General features: G+C 31.5%; 1 pseudogene; it reads left to right on the top strand.

The window, feature by feature from the left end:
- Window positions 1–396: 396 nt before the first annotated feature.
- LOC107846329 overlaps window positions 397–6,654 on the top strand; it is a 54,091-nt pseudogene continuing 47,833 nt past the window's right edge.

The following is a 6,654-nucleotide window of genomic DNA, read 5'->3' as shown; positions in this document are numbered from 1 at the left end:
TATATTGGTAAATTCATTGATATCTCAATCTTTTAATGTTAGTGAATCATAATCTCTATCTTAGCATAAACTTCAGTGTTATTACTTGGCCATGATCTCAACCCTAGTTACATGTAAAAATCCATCATTGTTGGACTAAAGTCATTGAAACCTATAAATTTGTTTAGTTTATGAAATTGATAGTAGGTGCATTCCTTAGAGATGGTAGGTTATGAACACCCGATGACCTAGGATTTCATGCATATACTTTTGGATTCTATATTCCCTAGTTCACATATTTTGAATGCTTTCAGATAATGCATTTATTTTCAGTATTCAGATTATTATTAGGATTAAGCATTGCATTATTATTTTCCTTTAGCTAGGAGTAGTACTTAACATCGAGTTGACACAGGAATGAAGGCTTATCCCCCTATTAGGCAAAGACCATTAGTAAAAGATGCTAAGTCCCAGAACTACAGCTCTACCGTAAGTTCTAAAGGGTCACCCATCAGACCAGTCTTAAAACCTTAGTTCTTTTAGACATCCATTTAGTGGATCCATGTTGATCAGTGTTTAAACCCTTGGCAAGGTATTGAACACCCTTCCAATTGGGGTTATAGGTTGGACCCTCGTTATCTTAGATTGGCGTATGTTCGTTATTAGTAACTCCCACAGTCCACAGGTGATAGTTCAAATTTTAGATTCTAGCATGACATTGTATTCAGTTATTCAGTACATTTTACAACATATGTTCATTACTTGGTCTTGCTCTAGTTATCATGATATATGTACCATGTTTAGTTTATATCAATCACTTTCCTAACTTACATACTCATTACATTCAAACTACTAATCGCATACTTTTTTTTGCACCTATTGTCTCATAATATAGGTCTTGATTCTCAACATTTGTACCTCGCCTTGTACAATTTATTTTCATCTCAACAGCAGCAGTTTTGGTGAGTCTTCATTATGCGAGAACTAGAGTCAACATTTTATTTCATTTTGTATTTGTCGTTTACAGTTTTCAGACAGTTAGAGTATGCTGGGAGCTTATCCCAGTAACTCATCTAAGTAGAGTACGTTGGGAGCTTGTCCCAGCAACTCATCTTAGTAGAGGATTTTCAGACTTATAGTTAGATGTTCAGCTTTTGATCTTAGATTTAGTTATTGATGTTTTATTTCTATTGAATTTTTAATATATTATTCAGCTCAGCTTTCCCATTATTATTTTATCTGTTATTATCTATATTCTTAGTGTTTTGCCAGATCATGAGTTAGCTTGGAGTCACTTATAATTCTAAGTATTGTGTTACGACGAGGAGTAGTCTCGGGCCGTAACATAAAAATTGAGAGTGATGGGGAAATTATTGCGTCTACCCCTTAATATTGTTACACTTTTGACACTTTTTGAACGTTTTTAAAATTTAGTTTAAGTTTTGAAATACTTTTTAAATCTTTTTTAATATATATTTATGTGTTTTGATTATTTTGATGCTATGTAGTGTGCTTTATAATGCTATATAACTATTTTGGCAACAATTAGTGCTACTTGGGGCTGAATTGTGAATTCCATTTTTATTTTGCCAGTGGAATGCAGAAAATCTAGATTTTTTATATCCTAAAAATATGCAGAAAAATGATTGATATAGACTCTATGGTTCGCCATTTTTCTAGAAATTCTTTTATATTTTTCCTAGAAAAGCAATGTTTTCAGTCTTTTTGGTCTTATATTTAATAACATTGCGACAGGCAGAGACTCGTTTATCTGTTGCTTTTCGAATTTTTTACAAAATATCCAAATAAGCAATAATGTCTCTTTGAAAAAATATAATTTTTGTTTTCAAAAAGCATGGTTGTCCATTGTTTCATAGTTTCGTTATTTGTCGTTTGTGGAAAAACATCGAGGTACCTTACCACATGAAAGTGGTGTCGTCACTTTTTCATCTTGTTGGGCAAAAGTAGCAATGTTGTTCGTCACTTTTGAGTTTTGACCTTTTTTAAGAAGTGCATATTTCATCGGAGTAGTATGTCAGCAGTTAACAACCTATTCTGAACTTGCAGCGACATAGTGAGAAGAGTTTTAGGCCTTGCTCTGTTATGGAACATGTGCTTCCTCATGAAACTTTGAGGTATTGTCTAATAAACTGAAAAGAAATCTATCTGATAAACTAGCCCTTTCTTTTATAGTGTAATATTTAGGAGACTAGGCAACACTACAAGAAAACCACGTTTAGCAACAGATTTTTAGCAACAAGGACATTTTCGTCGCTAATTAATGACGGAATTGCAATAAAATAGAAATTTTATCGCTAAATAAATAAAATTAAAATTAGTAGCCTAATAAGTGACGGATTAGAAACAGAAAATAAAATTTGTTGCTATATTTTGGCGGTAAATATTGGCGCCTTTATTTTGGTGACAAAATTAGCAACATAAAAGGTGAGAATTTTTTTTTGACATGGTGGAGACGGAAATAGCAACGAAATTGTTGTCACTGAAATTATTTTACCATTTTTAAAAAATATATTAGTTATATTTTTAATAAATAATTAGCAACGAATTGTAAATCGGTTGCTGAATCTGTCACTCTACCAACTAAATATTAGGACAAAGTCTTTTATTCACTTTGTTCCTAAAACATAGTATCATCCGCCTCTCTCTAAAAACAAACTCTCCTTTCCCCTTTCTCTCAATTGAGAAAAGGGAATCGCTCAATATCAATCAAAAATGTAGCCAATCGCTCAATTTTGAATCTAAATTAGAGTTACTATTCTAAATCTCGTAATGTGAGTTGTTTTTCCTCTTTCAATTTCTTAATTTCTATGTTGGAAGTCACTTGTAAATGATAGGTTTAGGGTTTTTTGAGCTCTTTCACTTAGGTTTTCCTTACTACTGTTGATATTATATGTTTTTATGGTTAATCGGTAGACAATAGCATGTACCATATTTTCTCACTTAGTTGTCTCAGTGTAGTATAAGAAAATTTTCATATCTTCTTGGATTTCTTGTTTTGAATTTAAAAGTTGTTTGCGGACTTTGTTTTGGCTTATTTCTAGTAATTGAGTATTATTAATGAGATTAAAAGTCTAGATTTGAAAAAACTAGAAAAAAAGATTGCTTCTCTAAACCCAGAGGGGTGGTTCGCAGAGATGGAGACTACTATCAAGTTGTTCATGAGTTGATATTTGCTGAGAGTACATAAGAACTACTTCTCCAAGGACGTGTTGGTTGCAAGGATTCCTGGGTTGGTCAGTGGGATATCTCAAGTGTCGGTCATATACTCCTTTACAATCTACAACTTGCTAATTTTATAAGTGTTTGGCATTATCTTCTCTAAGTTGCTCCTGAAAAAGTCGTGTTTGGATCAGTTAAACAAAAAATCTTTCTCTGACCTCGTCAAGTTATTTTTTAGCACTATTTTTTATATAGTTGTGAAACTTCATTGCATTATATTTGCTTTATTTTATTGCAAATGAATGATGGATGGGAATGACCTCAAATAAGCAAATTCAGTAAATTGAAAATGTTGTTTGTAAGTTGGACAAATGCTTTAATTTCTGACTTTTATGTTGCAAGTGTATATCTGTGGAAGAAGTTTAATGACGAATAATGTTATGAGAGGCTTGGCTATTGCATACTCTTTATAGATAGTTATATTATAGCTATCTAATTCCCGTTCCTGTCATGGATATGTACACAGTTACATGAAAAATCATTTGAAAGTTGAACAAATACTTTATTTTCTGACGTCTATGTTTTATGTGTATATCTGTGGACGAAGATCAATTACAAATGCAATGAAATATTTAGCAAGTGAAGCTAGCTAGTTTTTCTACCATTTTATTCTAAATATGAACTCTTTTATTTTGTTTTTTGGCAGGGTAAGAATCTTGTTATTGTAATTAATATTAGGGACTCTAGAGTTGTGTTGGCTACGAGAGGCGAGGATGATTCTCTCACTGTAGTGAAATTGACAGTAGACCTTAAGCCGGATTTACCAGGTGCATACATGTCGATATCTTGCTGCCTGCACTGTGACATTTTTCATTTTTTTTAAAATTATGTTGATCAACAAATTTACCACTTAATTTCTGTTCAACTCTAATCTCGGACTAGTTGAGGTTGCCTATTCGAATCCTCTGTATCATATATGTCTCTTTGATGAATCGTGAGCAGAGTTTTCAAGTTTATATGATTTTAATACGAATCAATTAGCATTTTGATTTCTAAAATATTATTATAGACATATATTTGGGTCCTTCAGTTTTTGTTAAAGAATAACAATAATGAATCTTAATTTTTATATGACCACCACCATATTTAATTATTTTCACTTAATGAAACTTTAGTATTAACTGATCGCCATTAAACAAATCAGTAATTATACTTAGTGTGGTTGAAAATGTCCCACTTAATTATCAACTTATTTGGATTACCCCACCAGACAATACTTTCAAATATGAATTGAACATACAGGATACCATAGTATATGTATCAGAAAATAGTCATGCCGTTTTAGTTAAAGTTGCAAAATGTTAGTACCAATTTTCTCGTATATGTAAGAGCTTTGAAGGATATAGTCTTGTTTAGTTGTTCGTTTCCTGTTTGATACGCCCATGAAGTTTTTAATCTTTGGTGTACATATAACACATTAAGGAAATTTCAATTGACAAAGCATGAAAAAAAGATTAAATATATATAAAACCCAGAAATCTTGGCTCCACCTCTGTATAGACATATATATTCTGTGTGGCATCCTACGTGATAAATTCATGTCTTATATGACGTTGTATTATGTCACATATCCTCTGTATTATCTACCCTACTGATGAAATTTCACACTTTACAATGATCATCTACAACTTGCTTATTTTTGTTATTTCAGTAGTGGTCAGCTGTTACAATTTTGGAGTGCATATGATCATTCAAGTATCAATAATTTCATCTGGTTTCAACTGTCCTAGTAAAACATGAACTACAACTTCTAAACTTCTATAATTAGCTATAAATATTTAAATATATTATTTCTTAGATACACTTTTCTTATGTAAAGAGAGTCTGACTAACACAAGGATTATGGTCTGTATGTGAAATTTTACTCCCCCTTGAAATGTTAAATGTTCTCTCCCATGTGATTGCATACACACATGGTCATGATGGAAAATCTTTCGTTGATGAACGTTCCCGAATCGTCCATGTAAGACTAAATCTTAATATAGTAGTTTACTTAATTCTTATTTTTTTAGTTTAAAATAATTTTTGGCATCTAATCATTTTTAAGTACAATCCGTTATAATTTCACTTCCTCTATTACAGGAAAGATTTGAAGAAATGTTACGAGAAAAATATTATCAGAATCTGATATTGATCAAGTTGAAGCATATTACCAAGCTGCCGGAGGAGAAAAGAAGCGAAGAGTATTTGGTCTTGGATTTGAAGCAAAAGGCTACTACGGGCAAACTCTTTGTGTTTCTTGTGGAAAGACTTCATCTTCAGCTTCTCATGAATTGTGTTTAGCTTTTGCTATCTTTGGTATCGTGAATGATGTGGATTGTTTTAAGGATAACTGGTTGATGTTTGGTACCATGGATGTTTTGGACATCATTATGTGTTTAGATGTTGCGCGCTATGTTTGGTATTGTGGATATTTGATTTTGCTATCTATATATGTGGGTTCTTTTGTATGTATGTTGGATATTTTAAGAAGATTTTGTTATCTATATATGTGGGTTCTTTTATGTGAATGTTGGATATTTTAAGAATTTTAAAAAATTGGGGACTAAATAATAAAAATTTTAGTGGCGGACTAGCAAAGAAATATTTGGTCACGAAATAATCAAAATGATGAAATACAACATGAAATTAGTAATGACATTTATAAATATAACAACAAATATATTCGTTGCTACAAAATGGCAACGGATATAGGTCGTCTCTATGACGTCGTAAAATTGACAATGAATTTTATTTTTTCCATTGCTAAATGGTTAGCAACGCGCAATATAGCAATGACACATATTTCGTTGTTGATCCGTCTCTAAATTGCTTTAGCGACGAATATATGTTGATTAACAACGTTATCGGTCTGTGGCTAAACGCAATTTTTTTGTAGTGTAAATTCACCTTATTTCCCAGCATTTTCCTCTCTATCCAACAAGGGTGTGGTGGTATTCTCATCATTTCCAACTGCTGGTCCTTTATATAATAAGAATGTATCCAATTAATCCAAATCTTATCCTCTTTTTTGCCTCATCCCAACATACCTTTGTAAGTGCTCCACAGTTTAAGATTGACCAAGTTCATACCCCAACTGATTTTTTTCAAACAAATTCTATTCCACGCTAGAAGTGTTTTCCAAGAGTAAATTTCATGAGTGGTCATTTAACTTTTTATTTTTTATTCACAAGTTATTTTTTTTTTATTACATAAAAGTTATTTAACTTTGTTTCATCTTTCACAAAAATTATTTTGATATAATTAGATTAAAACCCTACCTAAAATGTGAGATGAAATTAAAAAAAAAATCTCTTATATTTGTGGATAGATTCAAAATGACCCCTCAAATATACTTTTGAGAAGTTTTGTTGCTTTAAGATTACTATATGTGAGTACATTTAATTTTCTTCAAATACTTAACAAACTCTAATTATCAAATTTTATAAAATTCTG

This window comes from Capsicum annuum, chromosome 11, assembly GCF_002878395.1.
Source record: "Capsicum annuum cultivar UCD-10X-F1 chromosome 11, UCD10Xv1.1, whole genome shotgun sequence".
NCBI classification, from domain to species: domain Eukaryota; kingdom Viridiplantae; phylum Streptophyta; class Magnoliopsida; order Solanales; family Solanaceae; genus Capsicum; species Capsicum annuum.
This window is presented reverse-complemented; position numbering and strand designations above follow the sequence as displayed.